Raw genomic sequence first — 23,995 nt, 5'->3', positions numbered from 1 at the left:
CCTCATTGTCCCTTGCAAGATATTGCAGGCTACTTTTCTTTCAAGGACACATTGTGGTGATTTAGCTGAAGCTAAACTTAAAACAAATTAAGCAAACTATTTCTGTGGTATACTTCCGTCCAAGGTATGGTTGATTTAGATTTTTGTACTGACCTTCACAGCCTTATCCCAGAATTTGATTTTTTCTTTTCTGTAATGTCAATGCAAAGCCACACCTTGGGGCTGTAAAGGAGTCTTTACAAAGCTCTGCTAAATGGAATTTGCATGAATGAGTCAAGATCATCAAGTCCAACCACCAGCCTGACCTACTGAGTTCCGTCACTAATCCTTGTCCCTTAGCACCATGTCCATGTGTCTCTTAAATACCTCCACTGGTGGGGACCCCACCACTTCCCTGACACACCCATTCTAATGATTTTTTATTCAGGAAGAAATTAGGAGAACTACATATGGTGGGAGGGTTCTTTACTTTTGTGTCTTCTGACTTAGAAGGTAACATTAATACATAAAGAAATTTTTACTGAAAATTCTCATGAATTTCCTATAATAAGTGCAAGATCCAAAATGTTTCTAAAGACTAATTTTATTTTATTTTCTGTCTATTTAGAAATAACCCATCAGGGCAGCTGAGTTGTATTTCTAGTTTCTCATGACCTTTAGTCCTTCTGTGGGGCTGTCCACATTTCACTTGATGTATGGTGCTCTCATAGATCATTAGCATGTAGGTCTGAAAGTACTTACCGAGTCCTGGAAAATATTCATTTGGTCCAGAAGTCTGCTATTCCAATAAAAAGGCTGTAAGCTCATGTTCACAATCACAAATATATCAAGCATCTCTTAAAACTCACTATGGTGGTTGCCTTCAGGTCTCCAAAGGAAAGACATTCAAGAACTAAACTTTCACTCTCATTTCAAGCCTAACGGGTTTATGAACTTTCTGATGAGGCACTGTTGTGCATTTTGGACTAATACAGTTAAGCTGCATCACAGAAGATAATGACGCAGCAGACGCAAGGATACAGCACTGCTAAATAACAATAATAATAATAATTATTATTTTAATTCTCAGTCTAAAAGCAGGAAACTTCCTGGTTTCAAAAAAATTTTAATTTTTCAATAAAAGACAACAAACCTTAGCAGGTGGAAGGAGAGAAACTTGATTTTACTTTTTTTTTTTTTAATGATCTCATTCACATTTTGACTCCCTTTCTTCCCAAACTCCACTATACCCTTTTCCTCTTCCATCCCAACACTCATCTTTCCAACCTTGAATTCATATATTTTCTGCCCCATTCCTTACTATTTTTTCAGGTACTTCAAGTACTTCAGGCCCCCTAGATTGCAGCTCTTTAATAAGAAAAGTGGTCCTTTGACTTGTCACCACTTTCTTTGCTGACACTACACATACTTTCCCTATTCAACACCTTCCTGTTTCCTCCACTTACAAGGTTCAAAAATCCCTCTCTCCCATAAATTAGAAACCTGGGTTAACTTGGTTGCAGTTGCTCACCTCTGAATTCTTGACCTCCCTTCCCCAGAAAGTTGTATTCCTTGTTTTGCAACAGCTGCTTCTATTTCTGTCTGCACTTTGTGTGCTTTTTAGAGCTCTATTCAGGAACTGTTTCTTTAGCTTCAACCATACCTGTACTTTTTATTCAGAAATGCCTCTGTTTTGTGCTTTATACAGAGCAGATACATTAAGCATATACAAAGCATCTACTCTGAGGGAATAGCAAGGTGGAAAGGACAGAAGTGCAGAGGTGACACGAGGAGTGTCTTGTGGGAGGGGGGACTGGTGAAGTATGCATTGGTGTAAATGTAAATGCAAAATCATAAAAGCAAAATGGAGAAACAAGCAAAATCTGGTCAGTGATGTATCATTTACTTCCCTTTTATGACTCAACAAACCAAGTGAGTCACCCAATTTTTCTAGGAATTTATTCTTTCAGTTTGCTTGTACTCCTCAGGATGTGAGTATGGGCTGTTGGCCATGGAGCCCCATTTGACCAGAGAGGCTGGTGGTATCTGGACAGAGCCTCAGCTCCCTGAACACTGGTGGATTGGCTATGCTTGTGGGGCAAGCCAGATACAGGACACTTTGGATAAGCTGTTCAACACAAACAGAGCTACTATATAATGCAATTTAACTACACATGCTCGGCAAACACATCCAAAAAGTTGCTGGATTTTCTTCTCTAGCCAAGTGGCAAACATATGTAATTGCTGTTGTAGCTGATAGGGTCAGACCTAAAACTCTCACTCATTTCCCAGGAGGAGTAGGGAAATTACAAGGAAACAGGCTGTAGGCAGACTACTCAGGAGAGGGAACAGGAGAGTCAGTAGCACTGTCCATTTAGCAGTTTGTTCAATATGTATGTTTCCATACGCCCACAAATGTGACCTAACTTCTTGTTCTAAATTAGTAAGAAAGTCACTATGAATCATTCAGTTACATGAAGTAATTAAAGAGTATCCAGAAAGGAAGAGAGACCAAAGTTCTTTGTGCATTACCTCAGTTATGGCTCCCAGCCCTGGGTAGGGGAAACCACTTCTGCAAGGAGACTGGGATTCCTGTAAGGGGCTACTGGAGTACTAGAGGGTCCTGACTGCACCTGCTCATAGCTCATCCGTCAAGATCCCCGAGGTCCCCACCATATGATGCAGGCATGTTCCTGATATCCCCTGTCTCTTTGAGGTAGGTCAAACAACACATGCTTCATTTTGGCACTTTCCAGTGGATTTCACAGCCTGGATCCTTCACTGAGCCAGCTAAGTCTTGAAGTTTCTGGATGCCTCAAACTGAAAAGCTCTCAGACTCTGCAGTGTGCTATACGTGCTGTTGACCAGTTTAGAAATAGGAACATACACATAGGAGATACAGCAGCTTGTGTTATAAAAAGAGATTCTAATTATGTGCAAAATGTTTTATCTATGCAATTTGCAAAACACCGCTAGCTTTTTGAGTGCAGTCATCACCAGTGAATTAGCACATCAGACTGGAATCAGAGGATTAAATGATAAGCTCCTACAAGTATGGGGGAAAAAAAAAGACAAAAAATGTTATATACAAAGATTTCTGGCAGCTGTTGAGAGTTGAGTGGAATAGCCTGATTCAATAAAAGACTCAAACATTGAATGCCGAACCTACATTTTAGACATATAGGCCCAAGATTGCATTTCTAAAAATCCCCACTCAGATTGGCTGGAGAGACCCCAACCTCATTTGTCTCTTTTTGTTAATTTTGTTCATTTTGGTTAAACTTCAGGGTTTTATTTGACATCATGTCTTTTTGTTTTCCCAAAATTACTCTAAAAACTTGTTAAGATTTCCATTTGTGTGTTATTGTAGCTATATGATAATTACTCTTTATAAATGCATCCTGCTCATGAATATTTATTTATTTACTAATTAAATTTACAGGACAGTGACATCTAGACTAATATTTTCTCTGCTGATTTTTCCTTTTTTTTTTTTTTTTTTTTAAATGCAGTTTCCACACCTCCCTTTTTGCTGGTTATTTTAATGTGGAATATTTCAGATTTTTTTTTCCATTTATTGCAGTGAGTTATATATAATACAATTAGGTAATTCTTTGTTTGGCTTGCAGTTTTGCTTCACTATTACACTGTACTCTTTGCACACAAATTGTTGTTTGCTTCTTTTAAGTTCATCTTCTTCACTAGCCCTAACAGTAGTGTTATTATGTTGTGTTATGGCTGTTCAACCCCCTCTTATTTCTTAATATTCTTTGATGAACATTAAATTTATAGAGATATTTCCTGTCTGCTGTGATTTTCAATTGCTTCCTTTGGCTTGCTGTATATCTGTTCATTTTTCTGTTTCTATAACCATGCTTTTTTTTTTTTTTTTTTCTCTCAACACAGCATTTGCTTCGTAAAAGCAGTGCAAATTTTAGCTTATTATTTTTATCTTATTTAAATCAAAATAATGAAAAATATAAAAAGTATCAGGAGAGGAGTGCAGAATTTAATATTTTGAATTATTTCAGTATCACTATATATACACTTACAGATAAGGATTTTGAATTGGGCCTGCATTTTCACTATGTTGGATTCACACTTTCAGTTGTAGCTGTTCAGCTATTATTTTGTTAACAGCAAATCGTTTTATGGAATCTTGCACAATGTCTTTCTAATTATGTCATTTTTTTCAAATAATACTTAATAAGAGCAGAAACTGTGTTAGGAAAAATGTAAGTTTCCTAATATGTAAGTTAGACCTACATAACATTTTTTGCTTTTCAGGTAGTGTTTTGCTTACAAAATATCACTGCTTTCAAATAAGGATGTCCTATAGAAGCCTGTTGCTGGAGAGGAAATTGTTACCATGCCATTGGTGTGCTGTGATTTTCCACCACCCACTACATTGCAGAGCCAGCCAAAAAGTTAGTTAAAAACACAGCAGAACTCCAGTGTTTCTACTCACTTTAATGGGAATTACTAATGTTTATTATTATCCTGAATAGTATATATTGTGATCTCCCTAAAAATAGCAGCACATACATAAGGAAAGCAGCAGACTGTAGGACTAATCTCACTTAGTTCCACTGGTTATGTATTTAAACTCTGAAGGAATTCAGTTTTGAATAAACAGTGAAAAACTGCAGACACCTTAGGCCATTTGAATGCTCACATGTGAGACAAATACATGGGTATTGTGCCAAAGGCACAGGACACAGAGGAATCGCAGTGGGTGCACCTTCCAGTGCATGGGCTGCTTAGGTTTGGGGTGGGAGGTGGTAGACTGGGTCTCACTTTCATCAAGTGGGACTTAGTGGTCTGAAACAGCAAAAAATGTGTGTTTATCCAGGCACACTCCCAATTCAATGACTTTTGAAAGATGTTGCTTGGAATGAGAGTTCAGCTTTGCTAAAATGCATAACCAGCACTGTGAGGTGCTGTGTGGAACTGGATTTTGTGTTTCACTGGATCCATTACCTCTAAAAGTCAGACATTTGCTGAAGGCACGATATTTTCTTGACAACTGTGGAATTCAGTTTTGGAAGACAAAAATAACATTGAATGTTAAAGCTGGAAAAAATCTTTGCTATAATCCAATCTGCTGCATGAAAGAAGCTGTAAACTATGAAAAAAACTCACCACTTTATACACGAACTCTGCATGAAACCTATCGTTTGGTTTTGAGATAGACCTTTCTTTTCATAGAAATAATTAACCTCGGTTTAAAATATTGACCAATGATAAATTCACCATATTCTTTACTATATCTCGGCATGAGAGGTTTTGAGATAAAAATGTAACTCCTGTCACCTAGCTTTCTCTCAGAAGAACCACAAAATTTGAAAAGTTCAGGTATTTCTTAGAAGATAAAGATAGCAGGCACTATATCAATGCTAGTATGATGGGAACTATTACTAGGTCAGAAAGGTCAGATAGAAAGTTACAGTTATTACATACAGGGTTTCTGAAGAGCAGGAATTTCTTCAAAAGAAAGATTGTGATCCAAGATGCAATCATACAATTCTACTGTAAAGTCAAACGCTGTAATCTATCCTAAATTAAAAGCTATTATTGAAATTGTAATAATTTTGATTGTAAAGGCAGTACTGCTAAAATAATCCCTATTCCTGTTATTTTAACTTTGCTCTGGTAGTGTTTTTCAGAAAGGATTCAATTTGTGGTGAAATCAAGTTGGCCAGTGAATAACTGAATGATTGTTCAAGATTTAGGTTGCTGTGCAGCTTGACTGCCATCTCCAGTGTGGCCATATTTCAGAGTTCAAGTATGGAAAATGAAGACAACTTCTAGTTTATAACAACAACAACAACAAAAATTCTAAAAATAAATAAATAACATTTCTATAATGATTTCACAGTAAAATTTACTTTCAACAAATTAAAATGTATGTCACAATTCAGAACTCACCAAGTTTGTTTTTTCATTTTGCTTTTAAATATAGATTAAACTAAAATAAAAGCCTATAAGATGTCAAGACCAATTTTCCTTTAAGTGTGAGTGAAAAAAAAAATTAGGTCTCTGAATCAACTATTGAAAGTTGGGTGCAATTTTAATGGTTGTTGAGTACTGTTTTCCGGATGATTTTGTGGTCTGTTTGATTTCAAGTATCAATACTCAGTAATGTTGGTTCTAATATCCCAAGGACCTGTACCTTAGATTTTGGATTCAAGGAAGATGTGTTTATTTTTTCTGGACATATACATGCACATACTTAAAATGTATGCTGAGGAATAATAAACTATGTGAAATATATAAATTATTCATAGGTAGCTGGGACTTTTAATAAGTAGTAAATATGTAATCTCTTAGTTGTTAATCATCATGGTGTCAATTGACCTCTCAAGACATGAGTTTTTTCTTATGATTTGGCTTATGATTAGAAAAGTTTGCATCTTGTCATTTGGCAATATTACTCAATAACTGTGGTTGACATTATTGACTGTAATTGCCTGTCATTATATACAAAGAATTTAGGTAAATTGAAACAGGTCAACTGCATTAACTTTGACATACAAATAATCCTCAGTAAATGATTTTTTCATGAATTAGTTGATAGTGATGAAAATACTGCATTTATTTATTAGGATATTTATTACAGGTTTTAAAACTGCTTAATGTTCACATTTCAACAAAGGGTGACTGTTTTATTTGGAAATGGACATACCCAGGTAGTTCCACGCTGTATGGAGGGAGTTGCTGGCAGGGGCTGTCACAGGAGACATCCCAAGCTTGGCTTCCACTTTTGCTTCTCAATGCAATTACTCAGAAAACTGAAGACCCCTGTACCACATGACTTGTATGCATTGCTGTGTTTGTCAGGGAGGGTGAGGAAGCATTGTTCAAAAATGACAAGATAAACCAGAAGGTAGGCTGCTGGAGAGAGTCCTCCATTCCTCCATGAAAGGTAACCTCAAGGAAAGGTAAGGTGCAAGTAGCATAGGAAGCTTGACACTAATCAGACATTAGCTATGTTTTTTCTCTGGCAGAATTATTTTATTGGACTACCAGATTTATTTTTCCCCCTATATGTTTATACTTTAAATCACATGCAGGAGTTATAGTCTTCATTTTGCCAAAGAATATGGCTTAGGAAAAAAATATAAAATTTGAAGAAATATAATTTAAACATTATTTTCAGGAAGGAAAAAGTTGTACAAGATAATTAACAGCAGAATGCCTTAAGAATCCTACAGTCTATTACACATTTTGTTTGCTTGCTTTTCAAAGGCTGGCAAAGCTCATAGAATAGTGAAGTGGTGACAAATATTCAGAATTAATCAAAAGTCAATATGGATGAGGACCCTCTGAAAGCTGCAAGAGTGTTCAAACTGAGGAATGAATGGACTCACAACAGTGTTAGCCTAGTGCCAGACAGTGGGCAGCAGAGCAGAAAAACCTGTCGAGAAAGAAAATGAGGTTGTGAAATGGGAGAGATTACAGTTCCACTGTATAAATAAGACTTTCCTAGCTGGAATATTCTCAGTTATACATGGCACTGCTGTAAAAGTGTAAGTGGTTTCTTCACAAGGAAATATCAAACAGATTGGACCTGTTTCCTGCTAGCCTAGATACATACAGTGAGACTGAAGAATAACACACAAAACATTCTGAAAGAGGTAACTAAGATCTTTATCCCTTCTTGTGTTACCGCAATAAGGTACTTCCAGTGAATCTGAGAAAAAATGAATTAAAATTAATTTCAAAATATATAATCAACCCATTGATGATACGTGACCTATGGGCCACAAAGTTGTGTTAAAAGAATAAGACCTTGAAACTTTAAAATGCAAGTGGCCTGAGGCAATGGAAAGCTCTCAATGGTCTCATGCATATGATTGCCCTTTGTATTTTTCTCAGATGCAGCTATATCTGACTGATGTTAGAGGTGAGATACGGTATCAGTGGTCTGATCTGGAATGAGAAAATCTACTCTACGCTGTTTTCTTAAGAGGAAGAATGAGTCCATTAATACATGGGAATCTGCTTTCACATCACTTTTTACTGGAATGAATTGTGAAGCCCTCCGATAGCTGTTCCAAAGGCAGGAGTTCTGTATTTAATATGAAGCAGGTCTCAGAAAATACAGCCAGATAAAGCAAAGAAAGGGCAGAATCACTGGGATGAGCTGAACAGATAGTGGGGTTCAGTTATCTTACTGCTTTCAATAAGGAGTGTTGGGATAATCTAAGTAAACCACGAAAATTCAGAACTCAAAATACATGTGAGATCTGAAGTGTTTTTGGGTATCCAAAATTACTAATTTCATGGGAATCATTAAAAAAGGAGTGTGAGCATGTAGGATTAAGATTCTAAGACCACAATACCATGTGTTTAAGACTTCGCAATATTTATTGCCTCAGAAAGTATGTGATTTCTTCATGTTTCTAGTATTGCTTCTTGTGTTCTTGTGAATGCCTTTTTTTTTCTTCTTTTTCTTCTTTTGAAGAGTTTTCAGATTGGCAATGAAGTTATTTATAAATCAACACTAAGAAAAGAATTATGCCTCCATAGTCCACAGCATGGAAATGAGAATAATCTTTGCCTTGCTGTTTTTTCTCTCTCTCTTTTGAATAAGCTGTTTGGCTTGCAGTTCATCCTTCGCTATTTAAAATAAACATTTAACATTTCACAAGCACCGCTTTAGAGTCTGACCCCTAAACTAACAGAAGCCAAAGCAAAGAATTGCATTGACATCAGTAAGCTTTGGATTAGCTGTACAATACACCATCAATCACTTTTTCTTTTGCATAAGACTTCAAACATTTTGCTACCAAGTGGAGGATACTGATGTGGAAATACTTTGCAAGGAAAATTAACAGAGAGTGTAGAAGGTCTTGCAGTATTACCCAATTAAAAAAAGATAATAGTGGTCAGGTTTTAGCAGCTGCTTTCTATACTGTTACATTTAGTGTCTGGACGTCTAACACAGCTTAACATAAAGGAGAACAAGTTTGCTTCCAAATTTCTCCTTCTACATAATTACATTTAGATTATGGGATTTTTTGTGCTTTTGAGAAGATGTATTTATGTTACAAAAGTATGTTGCATGAACATTGTATGTTATAATTGCTTAACTCTTCTGTCATTTCCTTGACCTTTTTCAGAAGAGGAAATCATACTAAAAAGAAAATCTGAGGAAAACATAGAAGGATCCAAATGTAGTGCAATCCCCCCAGTTTCTGGCAAATTTTTCAGCACAACACCCAGGGGGTTGATCCCAGCCAAAAGAACACTTTGGCAAACAGAAGTCTGAAATAGCAGACACATATGCTGGGAAAATTTGGCTGTTGATAAGCCAGAGAGACCTGGTTAAGGACCAAGTAATTTTAAAGTCTGCTGAAAGATCATTTCTGAGCTGGTTTGGGATTTAGGGTATTTCACTGTCAAACTGATGATCTAACAGTGAGGGTGTGCAAGAGACAGAGATTTCCAGCATTACTGTAACTTACCGAACGTTATAGTATAATTATTAATAAAACAAAGCGCCGTGATGACTTGTGAAGGAATGTGGTCTCAGTTACCATAACACCCTGGGGTCATTTAAAGAACACGTATTTGTGTGGAAAAAAATCTGAAATATTACAATTGCTTATTTTGCAACAGCTACATGTGCTACATAGTTTCTTTACGATGCTTATTTTTGCTCTGGAGGGAAAGTATATATATTACTTTATATTTCTCTAGTAAACTGAAACTTAAAAATCAAGCACTTGCCAAATGTTTATGAACACTTCCTAGCCTCAAAATACATTCTAGGGGTTGGGTGTTATTGTCTCAAGTTTTCATGGAAGAGAAAGCAAAATATTCATGATTAACCACAAGAACATAGTTGTCATCATGAACTTAGCCTCCTTGGTGCATGAATCATCTTTTGTTGAATATGCCATACCTGAAATAATGGAGCTTTAATTCGTGCCAGGGGATGTTAGTAGGGCACAAATAACAATAGTTGGGGAAGAAACCTGTAGCAGAAACAGAAATATAGCCCTTGGGTTTTTCAGCACCCAGTGTTTCCTTGAACAAGATGACACATTTCATGTTACTGGATAGTTAGTCATGCCTCTTTAATATTTAACTATAAAAGTAAGGTTCTTTCTTGGAAGGAATCTAGAGAGTAGACAGTAGGAGTTGTTGCAGGAGATGCAGACACTGCCTTTTCTCAGGTACATCAGCTAATTTTCTGCAGTAGCTCTTAGCCCTAAACTGATGTGCTTCCTTCCCAGAGGACTGTTTTGAAAACTGTTCTTCATAAAACATGAACATTAAGGATCATGAGATCCTTTCATGAGAGAGAAGGATTTGCTTTTGCCTGGCTTTGTTTGCTGCATCCTGGACCTTTGTTGTTTCTAGAGTATTTTGTTCTGCAGGTGTTTGAAAGGAAATGACTTTTTGAATGCTAAGAAAAGTCTTGCTCTTGTATAACTTTGTCAAGGTGTATTACAAAGTAAATAAGATACCAGGGAATAATTATAAGTTTTTTAAAAACTAAATCAGAGTTCAAGTAGTGTTATCCTGTTGGAAGGGGATGGGAAGGCTGAAGGGAGGTGACCAAATGTCTTGACTCTTTTGGGCAAATACAGTTTATTCCTGTAGGATTACAAACTTATGTATGTTGGAGAAAAAAATGTTTGCTGAAGAAATAAGTGAGTGACAAGTGTTTAACCAGCCTGCTGTTGATTACATAGTTTTTGTCTGTTGCTATACCTATGACCCTTACTAAATGTTATAAATTTGTAAAAATTCTGGGAGATCAGAAAAGCCAATTTTTATTACCTCCACAACTGAAACAACTGTAATAGTCCCTTTGTAACTCTGTACTTGCTGTATACCTCTAAGTTTCTAACAATGTGTTTGAAAAAGAGGCTTTGAAACCTGTTCTTTGCTTTGCAGAAAGCAGTATATTCATTCCCTGGAAAAATGAAACCTGCGCTTGGCCAATATTTTTGACCATCCCCCAAAGAACTGGAAAAGATAAAACCACAAGATTTCCCTCTCTCAAACTCACATGAGCAACTAGTTGAAGACAAAAGATGCATGAACACTCCACCCCCTGTTATTGTATATGCTATCTTGGTACACCACATAACCTTTTGCCAAGTCAGAGCTGACAATTCTGATGAGATATTTCTGCAGCCAGTGATGATTTCACAGACAGCGCTACATGCCATGTCTTGGCAGCCCAGATCTGAAATATTTGCAGGGTCAAGGACTTGTTTCTGAAAGAACTGCTTTAAAAGTTTTTTTCATGCATTTAGTAGTCAATGTCTTGCATGCTATTCATTAAAACACAGTTATCTTTCACTGAGCCTGCATTAATGAACCAGTAAAAGTAGAATATGTGCTCAAATGCTTCATAGATGTTTATTGACCCACTTGTCATTGCTGTTTTACAGAGGAGTTTTCCAAAGGAAGATGGCTGAAATGCTGCTGGAGCTGCCACAGCTCAAGTAATGAGTGGGGAGTTTCAGAGAAACAGTCACTCTTCCTTGCCAAGATTAGTAGATGGGGTATTTCAGTGTAAGTAATGAAGTTGTGCTTAACAGTTCCTCTTGATGAGGATCTTCATGAGTTACTGGATCTGTGCCTGTCAGAAGGATTAAGTCAAAGGAAAGAACCTATGTTCTTTTTTTTTTTTTTTTTTTTTTTTTCCTTTTTTCTTGCTGACCTGTGCTTTGGCAGAGGCTCATTACAAATTTGATGTAGGAAAGAAAGGGCACAGCAGCCCTTTCAAGCTCTGGGAAAAAGAACCACAAGCAGAAAAGGCTTGCATTTTGTTTGGCCCTCAGCTGTTTAGAGGAGGCCATATGGTGGAATAAGCAGGAGGAGAATGAGTTCATTCCCTCTGAAGGGGCAAAAATCACAGCTCTTCATACAGGGAAAGGTGGAGCTTCTATTTTAACTTGCTGAGAATAGCCAAGGAATCTAGTAATTATTCTGGGCAGGTTTATGTTAGAGGGGCACTGTCAAGTACTTTATAAAACAGATTATAAAACTCTTCAGCACTTCAGCACTTTCTCTTAAATGCATGAAAATAATTCTTCCATTACCAGTTGCAGCCTTCAGCATTTGGCAGCAGTCTGTTCCTCCTCCTTACTTTAATTTGTATTTAAAAAATGCCATTAGACATACATTACACATTGACTCTGTTCTTCAGTGGCTTGTAAGTTCACCTCTGCATATCTGCTCTACAGAGACCAAGCTTCAGCATGAAGCTATTACAACTAGATGTAAAGAAGAAATAAAAAGTGGTAAAGGGAAAGTAAATTGAAATATTAACAGAAATGCCTCTGAATATTTCTTTGGCCATGGCCATCATTACAAAAGCTGACATGGCACAGGAAATATTGTTGCTTAAATTGCTGTACCCTTCTGAAGGACGGATCACCAGAATTCCATTTAGCAAACAATAACCTCAGCCACAGGAGCTAATGTGAGGGAGAAGTCTGATGACAGGGCCACAGGGTGATGAGGAAGCAACTGTAAATGGGAGAGTTTGTCTTCCAAGGCTAGGATTGTTTTCTATGCCAACCTCTGTGTGTGTGTGTGTGTGTGTGTGTGTGTGTGTAGGGGTGGGGGAGTTGAAAAGGAGGGATGCCACTCCTTCAGCCTTTTCTAGTAAATCTGTCACCACTAAGTGAATTGAAATGAATTTCTGGTGAAAAGGCAGTTCCAGAGAAATGAGGATTACATCTTTCCCTAAAGCTTCTCACCCCCTTTTTATTCTGGCATCCTATATTATTGTATAACATTTCCCAATATAAGGATCAATTCCTTACTCTATTCACTATTCACTATTTTGAACTCAATCCTTTCCAACCCTACTATGGCACCGGGGAGTGTGCATGGGGGTTCCCTTCTGGTCTGCAGGAATTACTTCCTTTGAGGCATTGGGTCTGAAGACTTTTCTTCTCCCTCTGTAGAAAAGCTTGTTTCTCAATATTTGAGTCAGTCTTGGTTTTCTGTTGCACATCTGGGTCTGCACAGCAATCCCTGGTTTTCTCTTTGGAGCTGTTGGTAGCTTTCTTCAGGCGAGGTATTTACTAGGAATGGCCATCTGTGCAAATGCAGGGCGGGGAAGGGCTGGCTGAGCTACAGCTCTCTAACAACAAAAAGGATCTGTGCTTATTGTGGAGCACAAGCTGAATGTGAGCCAGTAGTGTTGTGAAAAAGGCGCTCTAGGAGGCACATTGTTCTGAACAACACAATAAGTGGTCCTTCAAGTCTTCTTGAAGATCTTGAAGCCTCAGTTGGAGCACTAAATATTATTTAGAGTTCTGTAATTAAGAAAGGATGTGAACCAGTTGGACAGAGACCAGAGAGGAACACTGAGAATGATCAGAATTTGGAAAAAAAATGGCTTCAGAAGGGTGACTGCATAAGCTGTTGTTTAGCCTAGACAGCAGAACAAAACAAAACAAACAAACTGCTAAAAGGAACATGATAACTGTCTTCCATATAGTAATGGAAACACAAAAGACTTTTTACCTGATAGCTAATTGAAATAATGGGTCTGTAGTTCAGCAAGCGGGGTAATTGAGACGAACAAAAAACTTTGTTATTGCTAACAGCCATAAGACTGTGGAATAATTTACCCAGTAGGTTTGTAAAGTTTTCCCCAATAAAAGTATGTATAAACAAACATGTTAAACAGACACCAAAAGGAATGACATCTACAGATAAACCTTCTGTCAGGCAGTGGATGGAATAAATGATCTCTCAAATTTCTTCCTGTTCCTATTTCACACTTTTTTTTTCATATTAAAAGAATAAAGCACAGTAAAATGCAAAGTTTTTCAAAAAGTCCATATAAAAGCATTTCATGTTATTGTCTGCCCATGCTGTGTTGGAGAGGAAGGTAAGTCCAAGGTAAATCCAAAAGTTTTCAGACTATCCCAGTGTGCATCACTATATACCAATCTGAAAGCCTTCCTCTTGGAAAGAGAGACTTTATCTGACTGGGGTGCTTAGTTCTCCAAGTCCCTACATTTTCTGAATGAGCTTGTTAGGCTCAGTGAAAAGTTGACTTAAACTATGGCTCTCCCAGGATTTTCTAATAACCTTCAAATTTTTCCTGCTAGCTGTCTTTTCGTCATCTTGGGATGAATTGTGAGATCTAGTGGAAAACACACAGAAAAGGAAGATGATGATCCTTCTTTCGTGTGTTTTTCTAAAAGCCTCTGTTATTTACTAGAATATAAGTTGTACAGGAAATCTACTCACCAAAACAGCATGCTTAACACATAAATCACAGAACATAACCACATCTGTCCCCCAAAATTTTGGACATTACAACACAATCCACACCATTTTACACCTGACGGAAAAACTGCAGACTAACCTATTAATTCCTGCCTTACTTCCCCTTTCTAAATGCATCCTGTTTTTGAGTAAAGACTACCGTGACTGAAAGAAAGTTATGAGGGCAATTTTCTTCCCCTCTCAGAATAATTTCTCAATCTATCCTTCAAAATATAGCAACGTGAATGAGCAAATACAACATTTCTTCAAATTAATTAATCTATAGAAAATAAGTCAAGTAGATTAGAGTGTTACTGTCAGGCCAATTCAGGTTTACAGTTTAGCTTTTGTGGAAAAATTTAAAGTGACAGGTGTAACCAAGCTGTTGAAAGTTGAATCATTGTGAAATATCTCTACTTAGTTCTGATATTGAGTTTCTACTAAGCCTTAAAACCATATTTTATTACTGAAGTGTGGTGTGCAAATCCTTTATCTTCATAGCAATAGTAATCACACTGCACTTTTAATTTTCCCTCTTTTTAATGTTGAAATTTTAGAATGAATAGGATTAATGAAGATATATAAAATAGTATTTCAAAATAGGTCTTTAGGTTCTACTTACCTATTCAACCAATACAGCTGCAAATTTATTTTAAATATGCACTTATGTCTCAAGCTGTTTTCCCCAAATCAGCGGACAGATGTCAGCTTGGTCATACACAGGAGCTGCCATATAGTAAGTGGAGAGACCAAGGTATGTCCAGGTTTGCCTGCCATGCTCTGGTGTGACAAATCTCTTTCCAAAGGTGCTCAGTTTTCCTCTATTTTCTACATTCTCTCAGGTGTCCTCTAGTTTTCTCAGGTGTCCTTAGACAGGGGAGAAAAAAACCCTTTCACAAGTACTTCGAATTGGTACCACACAGTCTGATTATGAGGATTTAATTTTGAAGAGGAAAAAAAAATTCAATACTGGAAATACTTGTTTTTACTAGGAAAAGAAGAGAAGTCAGAGTCTGTCCCCAGTGACAAGATGAGAGGCAATGGGCACAAGCTGACACACAGGAAGTTCCTTCTGAACACAAGAAAAAACGTTTTACCGTGAGGGTGACCAAGGTCTGGCACAGGTTGCCCAGAGAGCTTGTGCAATCTCCCTCCTTGGAGATCTTCAAAAGCCTCTGGGACATGGTGCTAGGCAACAATGGGTGGCCCTGCTTGAGTCCTGCTGGACAAGATAACCTCCAGAAGTCTTCCAACCCCATAATTCTGTGAGTCTATGATTTATTTATATATGACTCATTGGTATGGATAAGGATATCCATCAATCATATGAGTTATTTTAATAACACTTTGAAAAATTCCAAAATAGTTTTGACTATGATATTCACATCTGGGAATTTTTGCATTTTCCATGGCACCATGAGGAATGGAAGCATTTGTTCTGTGCAGATCAGTTGGGCCACTTTAAATCAATCAAGGAACTGAAATAGTTTTTAGCAAATTAGCAAAGGTTTGTGATAGACATTAAACTCTGTAGAGGCTATTAGGAGTGAAACTGTCATAAATACATACTCTTTAAAAATCTAAACAGTCCAAAGAGGTAAACTTAACTGTTTACCCAACATATATATTAAAAGAAGCCAACACCCACCAGGACTGAATTATACTGGAAGTGCAGTAAGTGTGTTTCTAGCAATTTGATTAGCAAGGATTTGCTTTGATAGCAAGGATTATTTGCACTTCCCAGCCTATAGATATCTTTACCTAATATGTACAATTGCACAGGGGAATTCTAAATGAGAAACTAAATTCTTTCTCTAATTTTTATTTCCAAGTGTCTATTTTGAACAAAAGCTTGATGTTTTGCTAAGACTTGAAAAACTGTTTTCCATGGAAGATGAATATATTTACTGAAGTCTATTGGTATTTGCTTCTACCTTAAAATTGCACTTTAAAGCAAATTAAATGTGGTCAAAAATTTGAAGATTGTATTTGATATATATACAGACCAGAAACATTCTGCAACATTTATTTATACTCTGTCCAGTACAGTATGTGTACATTTTCTATTTTGGGATATCTAAGATAAATGTTCATAACAAAACAAAACAAAACAAAAAACTACTACTCTCTAGACACCTTAATTTAGAAGAAACAAGCAATACTTCATCAAAATCAACTATTAAAAGGCTATTGGAAGTTCACGTTGATTCATTTGTCTGTAACAGAAAAAGATTATTAAACTTTGGTACTACAGCAAAGTGAAACAAATGGAAGTGCTCCAAAGTACAACATAAAATCTAGACATATTCTGTGACCTTTTCACATTGCCATTACAATATTTCGAGGAGTATTATAGAGGTAAAAATAACATTTTTTTTTTCTTATAGGAGAGACTCATTTTAGATTAGTCTAAAGTTGTTAGAAAATATGGTATCTTAGAAAACTGGTAATTCACAGTCTGCAAATTAAACCAATGCAGTGATTCTGATATAAACCACTGTAAACAACAACAAAGGTTGACTCAAGATGATGCAAAATAGCTATCTGGAAGGAATAGTTGCTATGAGAATGTAAAATATACGTGTTTGGACACAAGTGCATATATTTGACAATCTCATGAGATGTGCCTTATAAATACAAATTATGGGCCTATAGCCATTCTATGATTCTAAAACGTTTATTTATATGCATTTATCACAACCTTATTTATAAGAACACTTAGATATGTAAAGTTTGCAGGATGGTAGTGTGAGGATATGAATTTCCTAAAGACAGCTTGACAAGACAGTTTCACCCTTGGTTTCCTGACCTCTCCCCTAAGCTTAAAGAGTTCTTGCTCCATTTGATTTATCACCTTCTAAATCTGCAACACATGTTTTAGTCACAAAAAAATAACTGTGGTATGCAGACATTTATTAAAAAGGCAGTATAAGGGAAACAGATATAATATAATATTAGTAATGCTTATCTGTAAAATTTTGCCAAGGAAGAGTGGTCTACTTATCTAAAGTGCCTTGTCTTGTACTAGCAAGTTCTAAGAAAATCCTGCACTATTCCTTTATGGCTCATTCTTTGATCATAGTTGACAAATAATAATTGTAAGATGTTTAATTATCTAAATTGCTAAAAGATTTACACAAGTCCTTTTAATAAATACAAATTTAACAATGTCAAAAAAAGTCGTGTCTAGTCATTCTCAGCATGTAGCTGTATCAATAACATTTATTTCCATCTTTTTATAAGGTTATATAAATATATTTATAAGGCTATATATAATATATTTATAAGGGTACTATTGATAAACTAGTGATAGCATTAATTTTCAAACATGCTCAGGAGTCTAAGCTCTGTATCTGTGTTATCTTAGAAAACACTTCCAAGGGTCTTGAAAAGACCCTCAGGTGATCCTCATTTGACAGATGATAACTGTGCTAAATCAAGAAGACTGGAACAAGTCTCAGAAAGGAAGAAAATATTCAAATAGACCAAAAAAAGTTTGGTCAGAACAGAACAGAGCAGAGCAGAACAGAGCAAAGTAGAATAGAAAAGAATAGAATAGAATAGAACAGAACAGAACAGAACAGAACAGAACAGAATGATTTGGTTGGAAGGGACCTTCAAGGATAAGTCCAACTGCCTGACCATTTCAGAGCTAACCAAGAGTTAAAGCATATTATTAAGCATACTAAAAGCATATTAATTCTTAATTATTTTTCTAATGTAATTAATAATAACATATTATCCAAGTGTCTCTTGATCACTAACAACCTCTCTAGGAAGCCTTTTCTGGTGTTTAACCACCCTCACAGTAAAGAAATCTTCCTAATGCCCAGCCTGACCCTCCCCTGGCACAGCTTTGTGCCATTTCCTTGTGTCCTATCATTGGTGACCATCAGTGTCAAGGAGCAGAGACTGGCACTACTCTCTGTGCTTCAGATGTTGCAGAGAGCAACGAAGTTGCCCCTTAGCCTTTTCTCCAGACTGGACAGGCCAGGTGTCCTCAGCCTCTCCTCACAGGAAATGTTTTCCAGCCCTTTTAGCAGCTTTGTTGCCCTCCTCTGGATGCTTTCAAGAACCTTAACATCCTTGTTGTGCTGTGGAGCCCAGAACTGCACACAATACTCAAGGTGAGGCCACACCAATGTTAAATACAGTGGGAGAATCACCTCTTTTGACCTGCTGACTATGCTGTGTTTAATGCACCCCAAAATGCATTTTGTCCTTTTGGCTGCCCTATGTTGAGCCTGGTGCTGACCAGCAACCCCAGATCCCTTTCTGCTGAGCTGCTCTCCAGCCACTCATCTCCCAGTCTGCACCTGTGCCTGGCATTACTCTGTCCCAGGTGCAGAACCTGGCATTTTCCTTTGCTGAAGTTCATGTTTTTGCTGATTGCAATGCAATCTATCCAATCTATCTAGATCCCTCTGCACAGCCTCTCATCCCTCCACGGAGTCCACAACACCTCCCAGTTTAGTATTGCCAGCAACTTGCTGAGGATGCATTCAACTCCTGCATACAGATCACTGACAAAAGCCTGACCTTCTTTCCAGAAATCGCATATTCTCTTTTTCTGCCTTAGTTCCAGGAGGATTTCACTGTTCAGTCAGGCCGGTCTCTTGCTTGACTCATGGCACAGTGGGATTGCCTGCTCCTGTGCTTTTAAAAGGCTGTTCTTGTAAAGCTACCAGCTGTCATGGACCCCTTAACCCTATAGGCCCAATTCACAGGGCACACTGCTAACTAGCTCCCTGAGAAGCTTAAAATTTGATCTCTTAAAGTCAACTCCGCTGACCTTTTTGTTCCTTACACCAAAAATTTTGAACTCTACTAATTCATGATCCCTGTGGCCATGACAGCCACCTACTGTCACCTCTCTCACAAGGCCTTCCCTATTCTTGAGCAAGAGATCCAGAAGGGCACTTTTCTTAGTTGGCTTACTGAGTACTTATGACAGGAAATTATTTTCAACATGCTTTAGGAATTTTACAGACTTGCTTGTTGCGGTATTATGATATCCCCAGTTTATGTCTGGGAGGTTGAAATCTCCCTTAAGGACAAGGGCAACTGTTCCAGAGATTTCTCCTAATTGCCTATAGAAGACCCCATCTGTGCTATCGTCCTAGATGGGTAGTCGATAGTAGACATCCACAATGACATCTGTTTTGCTATCTGTCCCCTTAATCCTCACCCAGAGACTTTACAGCATCATCCCTAATGGCAAGGGCTGCGCAGTCTAGTCTCTCTCTTAAGTACAGTGTAACATCTCCACCTCACCTGCCCTGTCTATCCCTCCTGATAGCCCTCCATTCCGGTACTCCAGTCATACTTCTCATCCCACCAAGTCTCACTAATACTGATGATAACATAGCTTTGGGAAAGGATGAAAGCATCCATTTTTTTCACATTTCTTCCTCATACTTTGTGTGTTGGTATATGAGTATTTCAGATGTGCTCCCTGGAGTGGCACAGATGCTCCCATTAGCTTTGCCACCCTCAGATGCTGCCGCACTATCCTCTGGCATAAGCTCAGGGTTCCTAATGGTATCCTCTCCATCACTGATCCTAGTTTAATGCCTTCTCAATCAGTCTTGATAGCTTATGAGCCAAAAAACATTTCCTGCATCAAGACAGGTGGGTCCCATCAGGCCTCAGCAGTTTTGTCTTGAAGACTCTTTCCATGATTATAAAACCCAAAATTCTGGCAGATGCACAAGTCTTGGAGACACATGTTGATGACCTGGGCTCCCTGTAGAAAACAGAGAATGGGACAGAAAAAAATGTGTTAATTCTTGGCATAGTGAGAGTTAAATATCCTGCATCAATTATGCCTTTTATTATTTTTCTGAGTAAGCTTTTTAGTGGTAGGAATCCTTATTTATACTTATAGATTTGTAGCTTTGGGTCATCTCAATGGTTACCAATGAGGAAAAAAGATAAATTTTTGTTGTGTACTTTTCATATGCACAAAAATACTGTGATGGTTTTTTTGGTCATAAATTCATTAATATTACCAGTTCAAGTAGTATGTTAAACAAACCACACAATTCAGTCAGCACCACTCATACTGAAAAATATGAAACGATCTCCCAGTTACCTATTCTGACTTTTGAAATGTTTTAAATTTATGTACATAACTGAATGGAAATGAACATACACTACTGAGCATAAAGTAAAATATTTCTCCAGCTATCGTGATACACTTTATATTTTATTCACAGGTAAAATCAAATTGAATCATCTAAGAAAAATCAGACTTATGATCTCTGTTTTGATGTTTGCATAGGAACAGTACAGGAGGAAGTAACTCCTGAAATTCATTTGTGGAAGTCAGATTGTTAACAGTGCAGTGTTGGCTGGTCATGTCTCATTATTCAAGTGAGTATCTTTGCTTGCTTGATCTTTCGTGAATCACTTACATAAAGAGCTCTGATGCACAGGGAAGCTTCTTGTAAAGAAATAGGTTGTCCCCGGTGCTGCTTCTCCCTTTATAAAAACTTGTGGCTTCCTTCTGACTGAATCCAGTGGCAGAGACCATCTGAAAAGAAAAAAAAAGATATATTTTTTTAATGCTGTTTCCAAAGTAGGGTCTGGTGAAGTTTATAGAAAAAGGAATAAAGGGAACGAGTGTGGAAATAGTAAGAGGAGTCTGACTGCTCACTCTGAGCATGGCATGTACCCAGTTCACTTTTCACCAGGTAAAAATCCAGGGCTCTTACTGAAAATTTTATTGATACTTGAGGCCCAAGACATCTCTTATTCTATGAAGATAGAATTCTTACTGTAGGTTTGAGGTTATCATCTTATCTATAGATAGTTTGTCTAAAAAAGAACATCATGGCTTCTTTCGCTACTGAAAAGAGATAAAATCCTGAGCAAACCCTGATATTCAACTGCAAGCAGAATTGATTTGTTAAATCTTTTGGCAGCACTGCTGCATCTCATCCCGTTGTTGGTTGCAGGAAATGTGCCAGAAACGATATCCCCTTCCATGTGCCAAACTGATAATATTTTCAGAAAGCAAGAATATTGCCAAATAAAATAGATTTCTGGGAAGGAACTAGTGTGAAGTCATGAACCATTTTTAAACACAGTTTGCACATTTAACTTATTTAAGCTCTGAAAACTGGCTGAAATATTACACTAACTTAGAGATGACAGGAGTAGCTCCTCCCAATCAACTGTAGCACAGTCAGACTGCAATCTCTGGCTCATGTGTAAATAGTCACCATTTTGGTAGGTGGTCTGTTTCTAGTGCTCTTACTGTTTTATTTCAAAACATGGAAACAGTAAAGTTGTTAACTGATTCTTTCTACCACCTCTTTCTGTGGGTCAGGTTACTTTACCCTTTTTAAGTGTCAACGTTTCTTCTTTTCTCTCTCACTGAAAAACATATTAATAGACCTCTGGGCCGATGACTGCCTTTGGTACTGGAAAATGCTGTATGAGGCTTCTCAGCTGTTTCAGGTATGCAAAACACCTCTGCATTAATGTGGTCCTGTGTCCCAGTGAATGACTTTGAGTACGTGCCACCTGGCACAACTCTGCTCTGTCTGAACCTGCAGCAATAACTGTGCTATGCTGGCCAGAAAAACAGACATGGCTTGGTACTCTCTCAGCCATCAGAGGGGCACATTGTAGAAAAGCTTTACTTTGATTGACTAGCAGTCTTAAAAATCACTTAGGCCTGTAAGGTGGAATTAACAAAAAATAGATTAAAAATGTGTTGAATATCTCTCCTCTTTCTTCAGATTTCTGTGCCAGTTGCTTGGCAAGAAAATCTTTCAAATCTTTTAATGCTGACAAGAAGTTCTCTTTACAATTGGATTTTTTGCACTATAAGATGCTTATAGTGTTCATCTTTTCTTCATCTACATCATGAAAAAAAAAAAAGTCTTGAAACTGATGAGAGAGAAAAAGAGAAAAGCAGAAGAAAAAGATGGGAGAAACGTATTTACCTAAGAAATAGTAGTTTGTTCTGTGGTCAGGAAGTTGGTGCTTTTTAGCTAAATTAAACTGAAGTTGATGGCACAAACCAAGCAGAAAGGGAAACCGAATCTTAGCTGTCTCCCATTGACTGATGTTCATGAGCCAGTTGCTGATCTGGGAAATGTGTTCTCTTCTCAGCTTTTGAGCTGTCATTCCACTCTGGGTCAATTTGGCTCATACAGTGCTGCACAGAGTGATTCTGACACATCTCCATTTTTGAAGAAAAACTTTTTTATTTTATTTTATTTATTATTTTTTTTTCAACTGTTCACATATTTTTCTATCCAACAACTTTCATGAAAACTATTAATACTACTACGCCAGTCAGCCACAGTAGAAGTGTCTATCCATGGTGGAAGAAAGTCATTGAGATGTCAACAGGGATTTAACAAAATGGAGAAAATGATGCAATTGTGGCTGAAATCCAGTCTATAAAAAACTAATTACATATGAAACCATTACATAAGGCAGATTTTTCTGTCCATTTCCTTTGTGTATCAAGTCAGTTTGACTTGACTGTAATATTACAAGAAGGCTTTTATCATACATGGCAGAGCTCATTGTAGGGCTGAGATTAGAAAGTGGTGTTGTAACAGTTCAGTGAAAGTAATGTGTTATTGCTCACTAGAGAATACTGTCATAAGAAAAATGTAAATTCCAGAGGTCACAGTTCCAGCAGGGTCAAAGAAAACCAGTCTTAGCCTGATCCCTATTGCCTTTAGCTTAATAAAAATTATGGAGAATCCTGGAATAGTTTACCTGCCAAGAGAAGGACTAAAACACATCTAAAATACTTGTAGACCACCCCTCTTTTGCCTTTTCTACAAGCATTCACATCTGTGCTCTCTGTTTGAGAGGAACAGATGTGCAGAATAATTAATACAAGCCCAAAACAGTAGGAAACACCCCTTGATCTTGATTGGAAACACCAAGTGGAGCAGCATGAGAATATGCAAAAGTGGCTTGCAGAGCAAAAAAAGAACCTCCTTTCAGCTGCCTTCTCCAGCAAATACTTCCCTCCTCTGAATTTCTTTCAAGACTGAACTTTTATCTAAGAAAAGTCTCTTGACCACGTCTGATCCAGTAAAGCAAAAGAAAGAAAAAATGAGGTTAAAAAAAAAAGAAAAATGAATTCATGCAACAGCAACTTTCATTAAGACATTCCATCTACAACAAGAACACAATATAAACATGCAATTAAGCATTAATGTTGTGACAATATGATGATAAAGTAATGACATCAAGCCAGATAATTCATTTCATAGATCACGGTTTCTGCTCTAATTAATTTATTCCAAAAGCCTAATATGAGGATGATTTTATGCAGTCAAACTATCTAAACACCCACAAAGAGAGGAAAGTTATGTCGATATTTATGTTCACTTTGGTGGTTTTGTATTTGCTTATTCAATTGTTGCACAAGAGTCTTGCACAGACAGAATATTTGTCTAATAGTGGGTACTAATACTAGTTTAAAGATATGAAATCTTAAAAGTATAAGCACATGGTAAATTATATATATTTATAGTGGATTATTATATACATGTAGTCTTAAGTTTTACAGGTTGCATAGGTTCTAGTCAGTCCACCAGCTTAAAAATTACTGATATATTTTAATGCTCCGTAATCTTTTTAAAAGCATTTCGCAATCTTCTTTTCTTTTTTCCTTGATTACTTTACTCTTTAAGTTATCTTTACTTTTACAAGGTCTTCTCACATTGCAGATATAGTTAAACTTACAGAAGTACTTCCCCAGATCTTAAAGAAGAAG

At 37.1% G+C, this 23,995-nt stretch overlaps 1 long non-coding RNA gene across 1 annotated transcript; it reads left to right on the top strand.

Moving 5' to 3' along the window:
• The first annotated feature begins 2,508 nt into the window (after positions 1-2,508).
• Positions 2,509-23,733, top strand: LOC121062529. Its single transcript, XR_005815603.1, has 5 exons — positions 2,509-2,695; positions 11,394-11,517; positions 20,522-20,613; positions 21,638-21,702; positions 21,987-23,733. It is a non-coding gene; the product is annotated as an uncharacterized LOC121062529 (long non-coding RNA).
• The last annotated feature ends 262 nt before the right edge of the window (positions 23,734-23,995 follow it).

The sequence above is a fragment of the Cygnus olor genome, chromosome 1 (genome assembly GCF_009769625.2).
Source record: "Cygnus olor isolate bCygOlo1 chromosome 1, bCygOlo1.pri.v2, whole genome shotgun sequence".
NCBI classification, from domain to species: Eukaryota; Metazoa; Chordata; class Aves; order Anseriformes; family Anatidae; genus Cygnus; species Cygnus olor.
This window is presented reverse-complemented; position numbering and strand designations above follow the sequence as displayed.